Genomic DNA, 20753 nt, shown 5'->3' with positions numbered 1-20753 from the left:
AATAAATTTGGGTCCAAGTTTCTTCGTGCGATGATCTATTGCTGAAGATTGCTCGAATGATCGTCTCCACACTACGTCTCCTTCGGCGAATTCTCGGTTGCGTGCCCGTAAGTCGTAACGTTGTTTGCTGGTTTCGTGGGCTTTCTTGATGCGAGTCAGAACGAACTCCTGGATGTTTTTGATGACCTCAAACCGTAATCCTTGGGCTTTTACTGGATCATCTACCGTGTTGAGATTTGCCATGGGATAAGCTTCTGTAAAAAGGATATGGTCTCTTCCGAAATTGCAATAGTGTGGACTGCAGCCTAATGTATCATGCTTGGTCGTGTTTATTGCACACACTATTTGTTGTAGGTGCTGGTCCCAGTCACGTTGGTCCACGTCTAATAGAGATCTAATACAGGTGACTAGGGTGCGATTCGTCCTTTCCGCAGCATTACACATGGGAGTATAAAAAGCTGTCTTCATGTGTGTCACTCTGTATCTTCTCAGGAACGATTGGAAAACCTGCGACAAGAATTGGGATCCAGAGTCGGAAACGATGATTCTTGGGGTCGAGAAGCGTAAGAACACGTAGTTTTCCAAAAAATTAACCATTTGCTGCGCGTTTGCAGATCGAAAGGGTTCCACGATTACAAACTTTGTGATCCAATCGACCACGACGAGCAGTACGCTGAAACCTTTTCGAGATCTGGTCATGGGTCCAACCCAGTCTACCGAGATCAGCTCCCAGGGTAGTTTTGCAGGTTTGGGGTTGCCTAACGTAGGTGTTAGAGTGCAATTCGGTGCTTTGGAGGCTTTACAAATTTCACAACTTCTGATGTATTTTTTTATGTCTACTGACATGTTCGGCCAGTAATGGTCTCGTTGTATCTTTTGAAAGGTCCTTTCGTATCCCAAGTGTGCTGCCGTGGGTATGTCATGAAATCTTCGCATTATCTCCGGTCTCTCCGGTCCAGGAACGACTTTTTTCCAGCGATGTGCTCGTCCTCCAACCTCATTAACGATCGAACAATGTTTATACAGAAATCCTGCCACGATACGGAAGTCTGGGAAGCTATCCTTGTCAATGCTGATTTTCTTCCACAATTCATTGTACCATGAATCCGTCGTAGAAGGCGCAATCACCGCTGAAATATTGTTTATCATTTCAATTCGGCTCAAACAGTCCGGAACTATGTTTGCGCTTCCTTTTCTGTACTTTATATCGAAGGAGTACGCGTTCAGCCTCAGGATCCATCGAGCCAGTAGTGGAGTGGGATTTTTCATGGTTTTTAGGTACAAAAGACTGGAGTGATCGCAGAAGACTGTGAAGTGAGTACCTTCAAGATATCCTCTGAACTTTTCTATAGATCTTATGACGGCCAGGCATTCCCGTTGGGTTACGGAATACTTCCTCTCTGCGGGGGACAATTTCTGCGAGAAGTAGCACACGACTTGTTCTCCTTTGCTAGATTCTTGTGTAAGTACTGCACCAATGGCCATGTCACTAGCATCACAAGCAACTGAAAAGGGTTTTGAGTAATCTGGCGTGGTTAGCACAGGTGCTGAGATAAGCTGATTCTTCAGAGTTTGGAATGCTTTCTCACAATCTTCAGACCATTTAAACTTCGATTTCGCCCGCGTAAGCTCGGTTAGAGGAACTGCTGTCTCCGAAAAGTTTCGTATGAAGCGTCGATACCATCCACACAAACCGATAAACCTTTGCACTTCTTTTTTGGTCGAGGGTGTTGGGAATTTGCTGATCGCATCAACTTTGGAGTCATCCACGTGCCAGCCTTTCTCATCAAGAACGTACCCAAGATAATTTAGAGATTTTCTACAGAATATCGATTTCTCCGAGTTGATGGTTAATCCGGCTTTGCCTAATCTGTATGCTATCTCCTTCAAATGGACCAGATGCTCTTCGAAAGTTTCTGTGGCGAGAATAAGGTCGTCAAGATAAACGAAGACTCGTGGTTCTAAGTCGATGAAAATGTGGTTCATGACGCGGGAAAGTGCTTGACTTGCTGTGGATAATCCAAATGGTACAACTTTGAATTGATAGTGGCCACGCTGTGGGATGGTAAAAGCTGTTTTTGGTCTGGATGATGGCTCGAGAGGTATTTGCCAAAAGGCAGATTCTAGATCTATAGACGAGAGAAATTTCGAACCACTCAGGTTATTCATTATGGATGCAATGTGTGGGATTGGATAAGCTTCCTGGACGATTATTGAGTTTAATTTTCTGGCGTCAAGACAAAGCCTCATGGAACCATCTTTCTTCTTGACGGCGACTGTTGCGTTATTCCAGGGGCAACACATTGCTTCCTCTATTACGTTCAATTTCAGCATACGATCAACCTCCTTGTTTAGGTCATCCAACACGAACTTCGCCATGGGATAGTATTTCTGTTTGAAGGGTGCGGCACTTCCGGTGTCAATTGTATGCTGATATATGTTTGTCAGACCTAGGCTTCCGGTGTTTTGCATTGTCGGAAACTTCGAGATTGTTTGTTTAAGATCCTGAATTTCTGTCGGAGTTAGAGAGTCCACGATGTCCTTGTTAACGTTCGATGAAATTGTTACTCCACACACCATTGCCCGAATGCCAAACGCTTGCCAGAAGTCCATGCCTAATATGAAGGATTTGGGCATGGATTCGATGAACAGAACCGGTAGGGTTTGTGTTTTGTTGTTGTAAGCTATTGGTAGATATGCAAAGTAGGATACTTGATGAGGCGAGTTGTCAACCGTTCTTACTTCTCCTTTGACCGGGTATTTTGTCAAACCGAGATCATTTGAGATACTTGTTAGCTCCCCACCAATCAATGAACACGTAGCTCCACTGTCGAGTAATCCTCGAAGAGTTCGACCTAGGACGGTGACTTCTGCATATGGACGGTTGTCCGTGTTGATGGGATTAATTAGAAGTGATGCAATTTCTCGAAAGTGTGGTAATGCAGCGATGTTGGGGATATTGTTTGAGTTGGAAGAGTTCTCCTTCCCCTCTAAAGGCTCTCCCTTTTCCCGTTTCCCGAAAAACTCTGGTGATTTTCTGGTGCTAGCTGCCTCCATCTTGCTTGACAACTCTGACAGTTCCTTGTTGTGCAACCCTTTCGGCCACAGGTGAAGCAGAATACGAATGTTCTTGGGTTTTGACACATGAGGTAGGTATGTCCTGGGGTTTCGCACTGCCAGCATGTGAGTGTTGTCTTCGTTTTCTGACCATTTGTATTCGTCGAGTCCTCTGAGTATCTTGGGTTTCTGTTGAAGGGTCCTTGCCTCAAGTGTAGGGCGTTGATGTTCTCAGTTATCGTAAGCATCTCTTCCTCTGCGTTCATTGCCGTTTCTAGTTGCGTTAGTTCTCTTTCCTGATATTCTTCCCGTTCTATCTCCGATTCCTGTTCTCCGACGTTGTTCTCTAACATATTGACTTGTTGTCGACCAATGTTGCGATATGGCAGTTGTTGAGCAGGCGAGTTGATCCCGGTTATCCTGGTATTTTGAGGTTGAAATGGCTTGTTCCACGGAGGACGATACATTGTTGATGGGCGGTTCTTCATGGCATACGATCGAGATACTTCAAAGTCTTTACAGACTTTCACTAGTTGTTGCACCGTTGTAACCTGAGATGCTGCTGCTATTGGCACAAATTCGGTGTTCAGATGGGATTTTATGATGAATAGCTTCTCAGATTCTGGCATCGGAGGCTCAATAATTTCAAAAATTGATAACAAATCCCTGTAGAAAGAGGTGAACGATTCGTTGGTTCCTTGGAATCTTAGGTACAAGTCTTGTTTGAATATCTCCGAATAATATGGTGGCAGGAATTCTTTTTTGATTTCCAATTTGAATGCATCCCATGTGTGGAGATAGCGATACGTCCTGGTGTACCATTCGAATGCACGACCTTTGAGCAGTTGCTTAACTGAGCGCAGCAGTGTGGTGTCATCCATGCCTTCGGTTTCCGCGTACATTTTGATCTGGTTAAGAAATTCGCCTAGCTTCTGGATGTTGTTTTCGCCTCCGTACTCTTCTATTTTCCATCTATGTAGTGGTTGGGAAAATCTGCTTGGGTTACCATTATCTCCCGTTCTGCCTTGTTGGGCAGCATGTGCATTAAGTGGCGATGTTAACCCGTTGGGATACAGTTCAAAAGCTTCTCTTCTTACAGCATCGTGGGCGTAATAATTTTGATACGTACCTTGCTTTTGGATCGAAATTTCATGCTCGAGCTGGAAGCGTCTTTGCTTCTCTTCTTCCAAGCTTTGTTGAAGTTGTCCATACTGCATTTGTAACTGGGCAAACTGTTGTATTTGCTCTTGTTGCTGACGTATCAAATTTTGAAACTGGGCGTGTAAAGTTTGGTCAGCTTGCAGGGGATGTTGTGACAAATTCAAAGGTGCTGGTGTTGTCGGTTGTTGCTGTTGTGTCCACGGTTGGCGATCCCATTGATGCGGCTCTTGCAGTTGTTGGAATTGTTCTTGGTTTAATTCTTGTTGCTCTCGCTGCTGTGGGAGGTTTCCTTGCTGTTCCCGTTCCTGTTGATCCGGTAGCACTAGATTCCTTTGTTGTTCCGCTCGATTGTTATTATGCTGTTGACCCAGCAGTACATGTTGCTGCACCACCTCCTTTATGCTCGACTGCAAATTTGAATGTTTGAGTCTATCTAACGTTTCCTTATCCGTGGGCAGAATATCCTGATCTCCTGGCCGCCCTCCTGCGTTGACAGGTTGCTGTTGTTGTAAGCATTCTTCTATCCTCGATAATGCCGCCTCCAGTTTTGAAATTGTTTTGTTAGCGTTCGCCGTTATCATGGAGTCCGTTATTAAAGTCAAACGAAAGCGGTAATGCAACAAACGTGAGCGATACTTTTTCAAGTCCGAAGATAATTTTTGTCGAATAGCTGTTTCTACCAAGTGAACTATAGGTGATATTTTTGCTTGGCAGTTGTAGATATTATCTACATCTGTCATAACATTCGTTGAAGATGTTGGGATGTTCTTCTCCTTGGCTTCTTTGTCGAGAATCGTTTTCAGGTTTTTAAGTTTCACTGATCGGTGTACACTTAAATTTGGCCTCACTCCACGCAGTGCCAGCTCAAAAGTAAGCTCATCATCTTCTAAGTGGTTGATATCCATCATGTTGCACAATTTCACTTACTTTAACCTTTGACAGAATTAGAACATAAATTATGGTTTCAACTATTGCGGGTTTATTTCGTTGGGCGCCAATGTTACAAATTCGCCACTATCGCTTTTGTCAGAATAATCACGCGATTGACGATCTTAAAGAAATCGACAAGTTTGCAATCGATGGCTATGTCAGCTTCAACTCAAGTGTGCTCAACCATAAGCTCATAATAATAAAATGGCACGTAGCAAATTTCATGTTATGATGCTCAAGGCATCTTTTAATTCAAAGTAGCATCAGAGCAAAAACTTCATTATCCTAACATAAACTGTATTGACTTAATATATAGATTCTACTTATGACTAAGCACCTGTTTGTTCCTTGGTACCGCTGCCCACAAATCAGCTCTCTCCGCTTGAAGACGACGGGGCCCCGGTCTCGAACACTGGTTCAAACGGCTACAAGCAGTCCGCCCACTTGTGTGAATCAATGTAGGATGCGTGCAAATCCTTTGCTCACGTTCACACTAGCACGGCTTTCTTCCACTCAACTCTAACACGGCTACTTCACAACTTTCGCTCTTGTTCTTCTTCATTCATACGTGCTCGACTTCGGTACATGCGATCCCATGCGTTCATGCGTAAGTCTGAGCAAAACGTTTCATGATGATTGATGATGACAATATCGTGTCTCTCCGATCATGCTCCGTTCACAATCCTTCAGTAATGCACGCACGTGCTTAGTTGCTCTCTGGAGATATGCCTTCTATGTAAACACTGGCGTCGCTGGCGCAAGAGAAGGTAGGAGGTTACCACAGTTGATTATGCCCACGCAATCTAGGTGATGACGTTGCCGCCCTTCAGGCGTTTCCTACGGGAGTCAGAGCCGATTCAGAAAAAAGGCCCTCTGTCGAGGACCTTTTTCGAACAATTCGAATCCACCAGTTTCCTTGTCTGATGACGCTTCTCCAGATCACGACGTTCACCTAGTTGGCGAGGATGAGGGACCTTCTATGGATGCTTCGCGAGAGTGTAGTTTTCCCAGGTGAGCGACGTTGGTTTACCCTGTGAGGTGGTCGCTTCTAGCTAGATTTTTCTCTCTAACGAGCTCGATGCGATGTTTTTTAGCTATCGCCACCAGGCGATCGGCCTCGGTGTTGCCGCCTGTCTTGATGAATTTTTATGTTCGAATGAATTGCCGTCCTAGCCGTTACGTGATCTTGGATGTGTAGTCTCTTCCGGATGCTGTTGTTGGTGTACTCTACTGGGATTCCAGAATCCGCTTTCTTTTAGCGGAGGTTCCCGCTCTGTCGGCTTTATAAACTTCGTGGTTGGAGTCGCTCGATGTGTGGTTTCTCTCTACATCAGCCAAAGAGCCATCGGAAAAAGATTGTCTCGCTTTGTCCCTAAAACACCAGTCGTGCGATTGTTGGGATCTCTTTGACCGGAATTTGGTTCACCAAACAATCTAGCACAGGTTTTATCACAGCAAATTAGCGACACTTGATCGGCATGAGTCGAACTTTTTGGCGGAAAAAATCTTGATAGATGTAATGACAGTTAGTGTGGCGCGTGAGTGTTGGTTGATCTTGTCGGTCCAGTGGTATTCCAATTTTTTGATTATACAGTAATGTTTCTTCATCTCGAACATGTTGTTATATTTGACTGAAAACCAACGTACTGTAACATCGAGCAGATGAACGGACAAAAATCGGGCTGATTTCGGGCGATTTTTCCTGTCTGGGGAAGGTTTGCTCAATCGGGCCGATTGCAAAACAGAGATGCCAGCACTCGAATTCTAGCGGTTGGAATTCGATTCGTTTTCGGCTCGATTTTCATCCGCCTGCTCGATTGCTCGAAAACAGACGATATTTTTTGCAGTGCTGCGATGAACAAAACGAAACACGAGCAGTTTTCAATCGCAGCAATCCGGTGGCATTTTTTTTATTTTGGCGCGTGATTGTTGTGAAATTTGTCGCAGTTAATTTCTTTAGTTCCAGAAATGCTTTGAGCGCTATAGAAGTAGAAGAAGCCATTGTCCTGCGATAATTTGATGAAAAGCAAGGTTTGATTGAATTCTAAATAATCCTAGTTTTATTTATATTATTTTCTAACCCATTATCGTCCCCATAGAAAACATCGACCCATGCAAACAAAGCTTCCAGGGAAATGTCCACACGGTACGGGCTGTGCTGGAATATCATCCCGGACATCGTATCCGGATCCGTATTCCGGACTCGCTCAGAGGTGGTGGCTTCACTTGGATTATTTTTAATCAGTTTTCGGTGTAAAACTTCTAAGTGAAAGAATGGTAAGCACAAAAGTCATAATTTTCTGATAACTATTAAATCATGCTAGGAATAATTAAAGGAAATCCCTCAAAGCTTGAGCAAGGGCAAAAATTATCATAACATTGCTGTTATTTAATCCGTTTCGAAAGTACATATACGATAAGTATGTTGTGTTTTATGCTTTCAATAATTGATACCAAAAAATAGCGTTTTTTTTTCCATATTTTTTGGTTCTTAGCGATTCGGGTACCGCTGCGCCTTCAAATCATCCATCATGTTCCGGTGTTGCTTCTAATAAGAAGGAAATGGAGCGACATTTTTCCGCTCCAATATTAGCCAGAAGGCCCGGGTTGTCACCACATAGTACTTGCCCTTGCTGTTCCTAGCCTAAAAGTGTGATGTCGTGGACGGAGAAATCTGGCGGAAGCATACCAACAATGTGACCAGGCGGAAGCATACCAACAATGTGGGTTTTGGAGCAAGCAGGGTTCGTTCTGATGTTACCAGACCGGAAGCTTCCAGCATAGATGTGTCGAATGTTGCTCAAATTCAAAGTGTAACCGATAGCAACATATATGGACCACAGCGGAAGATTTGATCAATCAGGTAATCGTTGCAAGCTTTTTTTTTTTTTAAATAAGAATAATTGAACTTTATTTTTTTTTCATTTACTAGGTCAGATAAATTTTCCGACACAAATTTATAGAACTCTGTAAAGCAAGAAATCAGCTCAAAAGCCAGCAGTCACCACAATAACAACAACAGGTTCCAGTGGTTTCAGTTTTGGATCCGGAGGTTTCACATTTGGCTCAACCCCAGTCGAAACCAGTAGCTATACCGTTCCATCATTTGTTTCAGGTCTGATCAGAAGTCTGAGATCTGAGGGTAAAATCCACTTGCAAGCTTGGAATCGTTTAAATTTGGACATGAGCGATTCAATCGCATGCGTCAAAAACGGAGAAGGATTCCGATTTGATTACCCTAAGCATTCAACGAAGAGTGTACGTGGATCGCGACGAAAGCCGCCAAGTGGCCTCCGTGATGCACCTTTCTGAATTTAGCAATTTGCTGCGAGTAGGCAGTTTGATCTTCCTTAGCGTTGGACAACTGTTGCCGCATCAGCTTCAAACCTTCCACACTCCAAACTCCTCCGATCTACCCAATCGGATACAAAATATAGTAAGTTTGTTTTTAGCTTTTTAACAAAACTTCTTTTTTTTAAGTGGAGAATAATTGAATAACTTAATTTCATTACTTTACTAGATGCTCTTCTAGATTGGGTCATGCGAAGGCCAAATGAAAGGTGCCGTTACGTGTGTTCGATAGCTGATGTTGGTGGTCGGCCGGAGTTCCGAATACTGATCCAAGAACCAGGTGGAGAGGACGTGGTATTACGCGATAGCTCGTCGTAAAGCGGCAACGAATTCTCGACCCAATGTTGAATTTGCGCCGGGAAAATAAAATCGTGCAGCTTTTCCCGCATTACATTACGCATCCTTGAAAGTCTTCCCGGGATCGAAATGCTGATGGAATATAGGTTCAAATATGGTCGCAACCCTCTTTTGGAGCTACCTTTGGCCATCAATCCATCCAGGAGCAGCGCGAACTGAGCCGAAACTGAAACAATCATTAGTGTGAAAAAAATCGCACACTCAGAGAACGGATTCGGTGAGCCAGAGACCAACGTTTGTTTCCACCAGTTCACCAGCAGGGAAAGTTGCGTGTCCGTATAACAAACAATTCATTCACTTGAAGAGTTTGCAGAAGAAAATTATTGTAGTAGTAAGCTATGATAAATGTAAAATAAAATTTTCTTCATTCTGTTATTAACTGTCAACACTAGAAGACGTGTTTCAATAGGTTATGGGCCTATCGTTTCCGAACTTGAAACTCTGAAGTTATGGCAAGTAAAGATTTTTCGATCGAGAGGCTCTGCGGACGGGAAAACTGGCCGACATGGAAGTTTGCCGTGCAAACTTATCTAGAGCTTGAGGACCTTTGGGAAGCAGTCAAGCCCGAGAGAAAAGCTGACGGAACTTTCAACGATGTCGATCCCGTGAAGAACCGAAAAGCAAGGGCCAAGATCATCCTTTTACTGGATCCGACAAACTATATCCACGTGCAATCGGCGTCGACAGCGATGGAAGTTTGGCAAAATCTGGAAAAGGCATTTGAAGATTCGGGTCTTACCAGGCGAGTAGGACTTTTACGCAAGCTGGTCAAAGCGGATCTCGGAAGCTGTTCTTCAATGTCGGAGTACGTGAATCAAGTGGTCTCTACGGCACATCAACTCAACGGGATCGGATTTCCAATTTCGGACGAATGGATTGGTGCGTTGCTGTTGTGTGGTCTCCCGGAGGATTACAGGCCAATGATTATGGCCTTAGAGAACTCCGGCACCCCAATCACAGGAGATGCCATCAAAACCAAGCTACTGCAGGAGCTGCAGGTACCTTCGGCGGATGCGGCACTACTGGCAAAAGGGAAGCGTGGAGGATTCAACAAGCAACACAAAATTCCAAACCATCCGAAAGCAGAATCGAGAGGTCCGAAGTGTAGGAAGTGCAAGAAATTCGGCCACATTGCGAAGGAGTGCAAAAATACGTCAGATGAAGCTTTTTGCACTGTCCTTTCTACGATCGAGTCACGCAACGCCACCGATTGGTATTTCGATTCAGGGGCAACAGTACACATGACTCACAACAAGGCGCTGTTGAAGGATCTGAAGCCGTCGAATGGTTCTGTTGTAGCTGCTAACAAGGGAGAAATGTACATCGAAGCAGTTGGAAAAACCATCCTGAAGCCACGTTGTCAGAAAAGCTGTTCTGAACTCCAAGTCAACGAGGTACGGTACATTCCACAATTGTCTGTGAACCTACTCTCCGTCAACAGGATTGTTCGAAATGGATACAGCATGGTATTCAACAACGCGGGCTGTAGAGTGCTGAACCAGAATGGCAACATAGTGGCTCAAGGTACCCATACGAATGACCTTTTCAAGCTGGAGCAACACGGTGTAGGCGACAGGGCACTGACGTGCTCATCGAAAGTATCCCTGGACATCTGGCATCGCCGAATGGGCCACTTGAATTCGGCAAGTTTGAAGCAGCTGGCTGATGGTCTGGTTGCCGGCGTTGAATTAAGCGAGAAGACGGTTGCTGATTGTTGCATTTGTGCTATGGGTAAACACAGTCGTCAACCATTTCCTAAGACAGGCACACGTGCTACCAATCTCTTGGAAATCGTTCACTCGGACATTTGCGGACCCATGGAGGTGAAGTCGCTCGGAAGAAGCCGATATTATGTCACTTTTATAGATGACAAGTCTAGAAGGATTTTTGTCTATTTTCTTGAAACCAAATCCGAAGACGAAGTTCTAGAAATCTTCAAGAGATTTCATATGATGGCTGAGCGGCAAACCGGGTGTAAGATAAAAACTCTACGAACTGACAACGGGTTGGAGTATACAAACCGGAAGTTTGAAGATTATCTTGCGAAGTTTGGGATCCGCCATCAGACAACGACTTCCTACACACCACAGCAAAATGGGCTAGCTGAGCGAGCAAATCGGACAATCGTCGAGCGTGCGAGATGCATGCTATTCGAAGCGAAGCTGGAGAAAACTTTCTGGGCTGAGGCTGTATCGACTGCGGTTTATCTCTTGAATCGTTCCCCTACGAGAGGTCATCATGTCACACCTGAACAGCTCTGGAGTGGAAAGAAACCGGACTTATCGCACGTGAGGATCTTCGGAACACAATCCATGGTGCATGTACCGAAGCCTAAACGACGCAAGTGGGATGCGAAATCGGAACCTGGTATTTTGTTGGGTTTCGAAGAGGACACCAAGGGCTACCGTCTGTATGACTTGAAGACCAAGAAGATCATCAAGAGCCGGGACGTGATATTCATTGATGAAGGCGCAATCGATGATCGCAAACCGCAACCTGGTGCAAAAACTGACGGCAAAATGGTTTACTTGGACTTCGAAACCAACGAGGAATCAGTAGAATCGGCTGGACCAGTCGAGGTTCCGAGCGTTCCTGGTGCTGATGCCGGCGTTCTGGCACCGATCCCCGAAGATCAAGTGGTCATCCCTGCAACGGAAATCCTAGAGAGCAGTTTTGAAAATGATGATTTCGATGAGGCGCTTAGTAATGTTAGTAGTAGCTCGACAGATACTTTTACCAATGTGACTGTGCTCCCTCCGCGCCAAGTTTCATATCCGCCTGAGTCACTGGCGTTGAGGCGAAGCGGTCGGGAGCACCATCTACCAGGCAAGTATGATCAGTTTGTTGTTACAACCAGAGGTCTACCCAGTTTTCACTCACCACAGATAGCCAGTACTGATGTCGCGCGAGGTGCGCTACCGAGTCATGCCGAGCCGAGCCAATTCAGTGGAGTGGCTACTCAGCAACATGTTGATGCCTCAGGTGATCCAACCACCCTGCAGGAAGCGATGTCCCGTCCCGATGCCGGAAAATGGAAGGTAGCCATGCAGGAGGAGTACGATGCGTTAATGAGCAATCAAACTTGGTCCTTGGCGGAACTACCAAAAGGCAGAAAGGCGATCAAGTGTAAGTGGGTGTTTAAAACCAAACACGACTCGAACGGAAATGTGGACCGATACAAAGCGCGCCTGGTGATTAAAGGTTTCTCGCAGCGAAAGGGGGTGGACTATGATGAAACGTACTCTCCCGTCGTGCGTCACAGTTCACTGCGGTACCTTTTTGCGCTGGCTTCAAGATACGGTTGGCAGATTCAACAGATGGATGCTGTAACGGCGTTCCTCCAAGGAGAACTTGAAGAGGAAATATTCATGGAGCAGCCGTTGATGTTTGAGAATCCCACGAAGAGGAAGCTGGTATGCCGACTGAACAAGGCGTTATACGGGCTGAAACAGTCGAGCCGAGTTTGGAACAACAAACTGGATTCCATGCTGAAGAAGTTTGGCCTTACTCAAGCAAACTACGATCCATGCGTGTATTACATTGTCGAAAATCAAGAGGCTATTTTCGTGGCGGTCTACGTCGATGATGTGATGATTTTCTCGAGCAACAACGACTGGATCAAGCGTATCAAGACGTTCCTGAATACGAACTTCCGGATGAAAGATCTGGGCGAGGCTAAGAGTTGCTTGGGCATACGGATCAGTCGGACCGACGATGCTGTTGCCCTTGATCAAGAAGCTTATATCGAAGCGATCCTGGCTAGGTTCAACATGGCGAACTGTAAACCTGCAAAGATTCCGATGGTGGGCAAGCTGAACAAAGACATGTCACCTAAAACAACCGAAGATGGGAAGCAGATGGACAACATTCCGTATCAAGAAGCTGTTGGTTCTCTTATGTACCTGGCGCAGGTTACCCGACCGGATATTCTCTACGCCGTTAATCAACTCAGCCGTTACAACTCAAATCCTGGTCAACAACATTGGAGTGCGGTAAAGCATCTTTTCCGCTACCTGCGTGGAACTTCGAAACTGAAACTGGTCTACAAGAAGAATGCGAATGAGGAAGTTATTGGTTACAGCGATGCTGACTGGGCAGCTGACGTGGACGACCGGAAGTCAACGAGCGGTTACATATTTCAACTGCAAGGGGCCGCGATTTCTTGGTGCTGTAAGCGCCAGCCAACAATAGCATTATCCACTTGTGAAGCAGAGTATATGGCACTTTCGGCAGCAGTCCAAGAAGCTTCGTGGTGGAAGGGCCTGATGTCGCAGTTCCAGAAGATCGGACCAATTGCTATTCTCTGCGATAACCAAAGTACAATCGCGGTGGCTAAGAATGGTGGTTACAATGCAAGAACAAAGCACATCGACATACGACATCATTATATTCGAGATGCACTGGAGAGAGGAGTGGTCAACATCAACTACGTTACTTCTGAGGAGCAACTTGCTGATGGATTGACTAAGCCTTTAGCCGCTGTGAAGCTGATCAAGAATCGTGAAGCAATAGGAATTATAGCTTAAGGAGGTGTATTGTAGTAGTAAGCTATGATAAATGTAAAATAAAATTTTCTTCATTCTGTTATTAACTGTCAACACTAGAAGACGTGTTTCAATAAAAATGAAACTGGAATGGCGGAACAATGTATTCTTGGCACGATCGAAAATTCAGGGTCTTGGTTTGTACTTTGCACGGGATCTCGAGAAGCACACAATGGTGATAGAATGTATCGAAGAAGCCATCAGGACCGAGGTATTGGAACTGAGGGAGAAACAGTACGAAGCAAGGGTAAGCATAATTTTGAATTTCGTTTTGCAATATTCAATCATCAAACTTTCCTCATCAATTTATTAAATTAATCAATTAATGGTTATTTCATTCTCTAATTTTTTATCTACCATTTTAGAATCGTGGCATCTTAATGTACAGGATCGACGAGGAACGGGTTGTGGAAGCTACACTATCCGGTGGCTTGGCACGTTACATCAATCATTCATGCAATCCGAACGGAAATGGTTGAAGTAGAGCGGGATCTACGAATCATATAATCTTTGCTAAACGACGCATCGACCAAGGAGAAGAGTTATCGTACGATTACAAGTTCGATATTAAGGACGATGCGCACAAAATATCGCACAAGATTGCTGTCCGCCAAATTATACGACACCAATTGGGAAAAATAAACATATCCAGCTCTGTAAAGCAACAGCGGGGATCAGCTCAAAAGCCAACAGTCACCACAATAACAACAGCAGGCTCCAGTGGTTTCAGTTTTAGATCCGGCGATTTCACATTTGGCTCAACCCCAGCCAAACCTGTAGCTATACCGTTCCGTCATTTGTTCAGGTCTGACCGATCTGAGCGTTAAATCAAATCCACTTGCAAGCTTGGACTCGTTTAAATTTGGACATGAGCGATTCCCAGAAATCCTACGGGGAAATGTTACCGCCAGCAGCCTTAGCACTGGATCGTTAGCCATATTCGGTTCAGGAACGGCAACTGATGGAAAAATTTGCAGAATCAATCCGAGTATTTAAGGATCCATCGCAGCGCCAGGTAAATTTTCTTATTAAAAGATTTTCAAATTTTAATTATTGTAAATATTTATCTGCAGACATCCTTCAAGCTCGTTTCAGACCAGTTGTTGTTAAAAACGCCATGCATTGGACTTTGATCAGAGCTGACGAAAATTATTTACCACCCCAAAACAAGAAATTCCAAAACAATAATCGCTCGACCAATTCGGAAGCAATTACCTTCGACGGAAGTCAATTCATGTTCCCATAAGCTCACTGAGACGAGCGATCGCAAACTACCAGCCAGTATGTAACAAGGCACAATTAGCAAGTTAGTCGGTTATCCACTCAGGGCATTCCCCCAAATATTATTGCGGTAAGTTGAATATTCTTTTAATAATATGACCCTAGCGGCCCCAAAACAGGGACAACTTCAAAGAAAAAAATTAATAATGTTGAACTTCGATTATTTGGTTTTAAAAGGGCCCTGCTGGAGTTGGTAAAAACATAACGATCCCCTGCTTGGTTCGCATTCTGCTGGCTGAAAATTTTCGGGAAGTCGCAATCGAGCTGAATGCTTCCAGCGTACGTATGTGGTCCGGAACAAGATTGAAATGTTCGCTCAATAGAAGGTTACTCCCAAGTTTGTTATTTCGAACGAAGCCGATAGCATGGCCGAGGATGCTCAGCAAGCGGGATGTCGATTGGATTGCGGATCATTTCCTGAGCTACGGATTAATAAGAACTAAAAGTTGCTGCCAAGGTGCGAGGTGTTTGAAATCCTCTTGATTTGATTTGTTGACACTATAAACACTCGATTCTATTCTAGGTTCCTTGGCATTTCAACATGATAGGTAACACCGTCAACACAGAATCCCAAAGCACTCTTAGATGATATAATCTACTGAGGATTGTGATGGCCTACTGTGTTCGAACTGCGGTGATAGAGATGGAGGTCTTGACGATGGGCTCGAATATGATAATGATATATATACAAAGGATTGTGTTAGTAGAAATACCACAGAGAAATACTAAATCTATCGAATCATCGATTGTTTCATTTTGGTTGTTGCAACGAATCACATGAAACCTCTGCATCTCATAACTGTAACCAAAGTGACGCAACGGTATCATCTAATATGAACTATGATTTATGGTAAAGATGTTCCCCACAGAGTTTTCGAGAACATCGAGAACGAAAAAAATGGGTCACGTAAGACTCTTTCTATCAGCTACGATAAAGGTTCCACAACCGTAGAATCATTGAATATCAGAAATTACGATGATCGTTTTGATCATGGGTCATGTGTCACAGTCTGGTAAGCTCTATACATGTCTTCATATAACTAAGATGTTAAAAAAAATGTCACTCAAAATACTTTTTATTTCTTTTTGATTTTCTAGGACAGAGATTCAAGCTTAACGGTTTGTCTGAGCAGGATAGTTTCAAAGAATTAGACATCACCGTAATTAATGGACAGTGTACGCAGAAGCTGCTTAATATGAGTGAAGCACCGAAAAACCAAAAGTCAACCCAATTGAGAGCTGAAGAGAAGAACCTCAGTATCATGGCTTATTTAAAAATATTTTACGATCTGAAGTGGCCGAAAACATATAAAGTTTTAAAATCGTTGAATATCTGGATTCTCAGGCCGCCTCTTGTTAAAAATAAATTCAGGTATAAATAGTGTACTTTACATTTACAGTTGTAAGATTGTTTTATAATTTTTTTTTAGAATTGAATTGGATCGAAAGGGAGGGAGCTTAATCAGTTTGAGAAGTCGGTTACCAATTCCTACATCAAATAATAAACCTCTGATGATCGATCTTCTTATGACAACCTTTTCGGATCAGCACGGTAAGTCTGTTACATCTAAGTCAAATTAAAAACATTTCAGAACATATTGAGATTTGATCTTATATGGGTATTATTCTGCTAAGATTCTTCTAATTGGTTATAGGTTCTAGTTGTCATAAGCTTCATAATTATTCGTTCATAATTCAAGTTGTCAGTTCATGTTATGTTTACATGTATACATTACACAGCTATTATTCTAAAAATCAACTCAGAAAGGTATCCAATGCTTCAATTTTCATTTTCTATTTATGCCTGGGTGAATGAACATATGAAATATGAATTAAGTTTGAAATATACTATGAGTAGGTGCTAATTTTTCGTTGGAAATTCGTTTATTATTCATCGTCTTATTAGATACACATATAATTTTTTTTTAAGTTAATCTCATAATTCCAAGCACCAGTAAATTCAATTATACCTGCTGGAGTAAAATAGGATTTGAACTATATAGTTTTTACTTTATTTGATATTAAAAATTGAACTTCAAAATCTTTTTAAATCAAATATTCAAATCAGGCGAAACGGTCGTATTATAATTTTACAATCTTATTTCATATTTCCAGGCCAGGGTACCTGAACTTTCTTACTCCTAAGTTTTTCCCAGCCAAGCAACTGTTGCTGATAACGTCGATTCTAATATTCCGGAATTTCGTGCCATCACCACCGTTCGGCTTAAAATTGTTTAAAACGCATCACCGGCTCCATAACGTATGATAAATTTGTAATACAACAAATACTATATAAATTAATGTTTTTTTTCCATTTACAGAGCTCAACAGTGCAAAGAAAAGATGGAAGAAGCCATATTTTGCTCCCTACTTTTGTCGGTGGATGAATCCCTCGAGCAAACGTACGATCGCCCGATGGAAGTTTGTTTTTTTGGCATCAGCAATGATATAGCGATTCCCATCCGCAGAATGATTCCAGTATTATGACTTCTTATAGCCATATGGCTTTTAACAAACCGCGTTAAAGTTTGGAATTATATTGGGGCTCGAGGAAAATGCATTTCGAAAAATGCAATGATAATTGCTTGTTGTAGTAATTACTTTTTATTTGATTACGATTATTTTGATAAAATTGTGGAACAAAAAATAAACATTGAAAAAATAAAAATTTAATTTTTTTTTAAACTGAATGATTGGCAACCCTGAAAACGGCTCAAAAATCCTTGCGGATTCGGTCCGAAATCGGTCTTTTTTTTGGGATGGACGCTATAGCAATCGACCCAGAAACGGTTCGAAAAATCGTTCGGATTCGGTCCGAAATCGGTCCTTTTTTCGGATGAATGCTATGGCAATCGACCCAGAAACGGTTCGAAAACCCGTTTGGTTTCGGTCCGAAATCGGTTCTTTATATCGGAGGGACAATGGCAATCGGCCCAGAAACGGTTCGAAAACCGTTCAGATTCGGTTGGAAAACGGTTCGCTTGTTTTGACATTTGATCTGCTCGAACTGCATGGTTGAAAAAACTTATCGTCGTCCGAGAAAGTGTTTCATTTTCGCGCGATTTTCTACTAAACTCGGCCCGATTTCTCATACGATTTCGGACCGATCGAGCAGATGTACGGACAAAAATCGGGCCGATTTCGGGCGATTTTTCCTGTCTGGGATTTTATACCTTCGTATTCTATCACACCGGTGGACGGCCAACATTTTTGGTCTACACGGTAAACAAAGTTACTCTGTTCTGTATAAAAATCCATACAGAATCGAGAAAAGTGTCTCCACTTAGTTTTATGTTTGGGCGTTTTATGCAAAGCGTGTCTAAAGAGCTTTTATACATTCGCAAGCTTTCGGCCAGTTAGTCAATTCTGTATATTTCGACATGGGGATGCCCATGCATTTTTCAAATTCTTCCAAAAAGTAAAAATGTTTAAAAATAAAAAAAATTAAATAATTTGTTTACGAAAAACCTATAACTTTTTATTGTCTTGAGGAATATTTTACAATGATAACAAATATTTTACATGAAATCTTCTGGGCGACTTAGTCATATTCTATTACGTGGAAAAAACTTTTTGCATCTCGCGATAGTTTTTTTTACATTTTATGGCCTAGTATCAATGGATACTAGCATCCGGTGTATTGGATAGTATTTCGCAGTCAAAGCATTCCAGGGACATCCCGGAAATCTCGAAAAATACAATCTCTGCTCAAGCAATGTATTTGCTTTAGGTGGCTCTGGACCGGCATTTTGTAGGTTATGGATGGTGTACCAGGGCGCTCACGGCAGCAAATTCCGGGCACTTTCCGCAGTGAAGTTGCCACTAGAAAAATAACAAATACTTATGAGTTGTTCATCAGATTTGAATTCATAATACGTACCAAATAAAAGTTGGAAGCCGGCGATAGTAACCAGTTTTCCTCGGTTGTTCTATTATGGACATCAAATAGCTCCAAGTACTATTCGGCGCACTTGTCCTTCAGGTGCGCTTTGAAAAAAACACCGAGATGAAAAGTTTTCCCTGATGGTTCTCAACCAATCTTACAACGATTTCCTTTATGTGAGCTGTTGCATCGGCATTTTGGTATATCCCTTTCTGTTGCCGTTGTGCTTCTGGCTTTAAATTCTCGACCCATAGAATGTCCTATAGTTGATAAACAAAAACATCAAACATTAACAAAACAAAATACTCATGAGGATTTTTTTTATTTATGCCCTGGTGATAAGCATTTCTCCAATTGCCATATCGAGCGTGCTGCTTGGGAATTCCAAGAATCAAGGCGCTAAAGATACATAGATTGAAATTTAGTTTATAAATTAACTAAAATAACAACACTTACCTTTATTTCTATGTAATAAAATTTTCCCGGCTTTTATCTTCTACGATCTGAACTTTTCCACAATCTTTTTACTTTTATCCCTGTTTCCTTCGGAACATTTTTTTAAACGTTAACTTCCTCTAGAAATCTAAACCAAAATGCTTATGGCGGCTGTATGTGTATTCCGATCCCTTGAAATCCGGTTGCTATCCGTCGTCGACCGCTTAGTATGAATAGTGCAGAATCGTTCCACAGCACTTTCATTTTATACCTTCCGATAGTCATACCATCCTACAAATACAAATAAAATAGTTTTAGCCGTTTCTACTAACTATTTCTTTTAAGGCAAAATGATGTAGAAGGAAAGTTTGAAAAACCACAGTACTTACACTATTTCCGCCCTCTCACAAGTGGGATCCAGAAACAATAAACGAACAATCACCTTATGCTCAATTTAAAGTCGTTAATTATCAATTGAATTCTTTAATATCCTCATAAAAACTTTTTCTATCGAAGTAGAATTCGTCAATACGAGTTAAATGCCGTATACATATGACGTTTTTTTCTTTGACATCCCCTGCCAAAAGCTTTCCAACAACAACAACTTTTTATACAGAGCTGAGTAATCGCGATTTAGTTTACATATGTATATTGGCAACCCAAAACTACTCAAAAATGAATTGGAAATATACAAATATTGAGCATCAAGAGATTAGTTATCCTGCAGGTATATTCTCAACACATTTTATGAATAACTCGATTTTTCCGTGTATATTTCACGATAGAAAAATTCCCACACGCTAGAAATTATTAAACCATTTAAGATTCAAAAATAACCATTTTTCACCTTTTCCCGGGAAATGTCATTTTATGAGTTCTCCATGAGAAGTCATAAAATGACTTCTAGGGGTGAAGTTTGAATATGGTTATTTTTCAACCGAATGGGATTCTAGCGGAGAAGTTGAAAAAGGTTATTTTTCAACCGTATTCTACAAGGCAGTTTTTAGCGACCTGCATATTTTAAAATTATCTACATAATTAGGAAAAAAACGGTTTTTCGTGTTTGTTTCTTTATTTCTTGTAAATACATAATACATTTTAATAAAAATATTTTTACCGAGGTATGTTAATAAAAAAAATATGATTTTATAAGCGGGAACAGAAAACTTCATGCTATGAACGAACAGCAACAATAGCCTTAACACCCGCGGTAGCAGAAGTTCCGCCGTGACGGAAGCGGTGATCTCGTGTACCTTGGTGAGTGAGCCATAGCTGAGGGATGACTGAGTCGTAGCTCTAGCGGAATCTGCCCAACAAACCATCAAGCACTGTTATAAGCCACGTACAGACAGTGTAACAGCATTTCAGTGCCAATTGGCTGCTAAGTATTTTTACGAATGCCAATAAGCCCTGTGACATTCAAAAGTCAAATAAGCCCTGTACAAGCTCAGTTGATGAATTGTCTAGCCTTTAACCAGCTCAATGTCATTTTCGATAACAGTAAACAACGTTGGGTAGTACCTACTTCAAACAAAAACCAAAATAAACTCCAGTTCAGCAGCCCATTTGTGGAGCGGAAGCGGATTTTACCGGCGCAGCGATTGATTGGTGTTTGCAATTGATCTGAAGAAAAGAAATCGTCAATTCTCGACTAGCTGGAACATTCAAAACATGGAGTACGTGCCATTGCATCTGCACCCGAAGAGAACCTGCACCGCACTTAGGACCTGGCTCTGAAGGAACCTCCCGATCGA

The 20753-nt window shown here is 42.4% G+C and overlaps 2 long non-coding RNA genes across 6 annotated transcripts; one reads left to right on the top strand and one right to left on the bottom strand.

Moving 5' to 3' along the window:
• The first annotated feature begins 14243 nt into the window (after positions 1–14243).
• LOC129737629 (uncharacterized) lies at positions 14244–17592 on the top strand. Of its 4 annotated transcripts, none has more exons than XR_008735473.1 (8): positions 14244–14415; positions 14474–14751; positions 14859–15138; positions 15205–15694; positions 15780–16053; positions 16112–16233; positions 16797–16941; positions 17003–17592. It is a non-coding gene; the product is annotated as an uncharacterized LOC129737629 (long non-coding RNA). The 4 variants fall into 4 exon arrangements; XR_008735474.1 differs by having other exon boundaries at positions 14859–15145; XR_008735475.1 differs by having other exon boundaries at positions 14486–14751; positions 14859–15694.
• Positions 17593–18137: 545 nt separating this feature from the next.
• On the bottom strand, positions 18138–19604 carry LOC129756341 (uncharacterized). 2 transcript variants are annotated; one of them, XR_008739444.1, is made up of 4 exons: positions 19389–19604; positions 19021–19290; positions 18562–18963; positions 18138–18503 (listed from the first exon to the last, which is right to left on the bottom strand). It is a non-coding gene; the product is annotated as an uncharacterized LOC129756341 (long non-coding RNA). The 2 variants fall into 2 exon arrangements; XR_008739447.1 differs by having other exon boundaries at positions 18139–18503; positions 18562–18824; positions 19389–19599.
• Positions 19605–20753: the final 1149 nt, after the last annotated feature.

This window comes from Uranotaenia lowii, chromosome 1 (assembly GCF_029784155.1).
Source record: "Uranotaenia lowii strain MFRU-FL chromosome 1, ASM2978415v1, whole genome shotgun sequence".
Taxonomy (NCBI): domain Eukaryota; kingdom Metazoa; phylum Arthropoda; class Insecta; order Diptera; family Culicidae; genus Uranotaenia; species Uranotaenia lowii.
This window is presented reverse-complemented; position numbering and strand designations above follow the sequence as displayed.